This window comes from Limulus polyphemus, unplaced genomic scaffold (genome assembly GCF_000517525.1).
Source record: "Limulus polyphemus unplaced genomic scaffold, Limulus_polyphemus-2.1.2 Scaffold4230, whole genome shotgun sequence".
Classification (NCBI taxonomy): Eukaryota; Metazoa; Arthropoda; class Merostomata; order Xiphosura; family Limulidae; genus Limulus; species Limulus polyphemus.
Genome location: NW_013669840.1, coordinates 43519 through 44228, shown reverse-complemented (window position 1 = coordinate 44228; position 710 = coordinate 43519).

Below are 710 nucleotides of genomic sequence, written 5' to 3'. Positions count from 1 at the left end.
GGACTTACAACACACTAGATGTTTCGATACCCATGGTGGGCAGAGCACAGATAGCCCTTTATGTAGCTTTGTGCTTAATACGAAACAAACAACTTTTTTTGTGTAAAACATTGATTTTGTAGAATAATGTGACCTCTGGTGGGTTAGCGCGTCTTACACATATTTTGCGAGGTGTATAGTAGTTTGATGGATATTTGATTTCGCAAAATAATGATTTGCTTTTTAAATATACAAAAAACCATTATAAATCCTTTCATTCATGAAATTTAAACATCTTTTGTTTGTGGTACATAGTATCTATTTGCTATTGCTATTTTATAGCCTCAGTGTAAATTTAAACTATATTTTGGGTTTTTAAATTTTATATATTGTCCTGACCGTGTTTTGCACATTATTCAAGTACAAAATCCATATATATTTAGGGTCAATTTCATAGTCTGCGAGGAAAAGTGAAAAATATTTGACTCTCTGTCTCTTTTGATTTTGTATTTGAACTTGTCTGTTAAGGCAAGAAAGTTTCTTTTATTACTATAAGGTTTTCTTTTCTCCTTCTAGATTTTGTTTGTTCCAATTTTGATATATTTCACAATTTATATAGCCACGTTCGAACCCTATGATTCAGTTCTAGCAGTCTGTTTTGTACATTTCACTAATCGAAATCATATCTGCAACGTTTTAAGGAAGACTCATTTGTAATTATAGATGTTTTG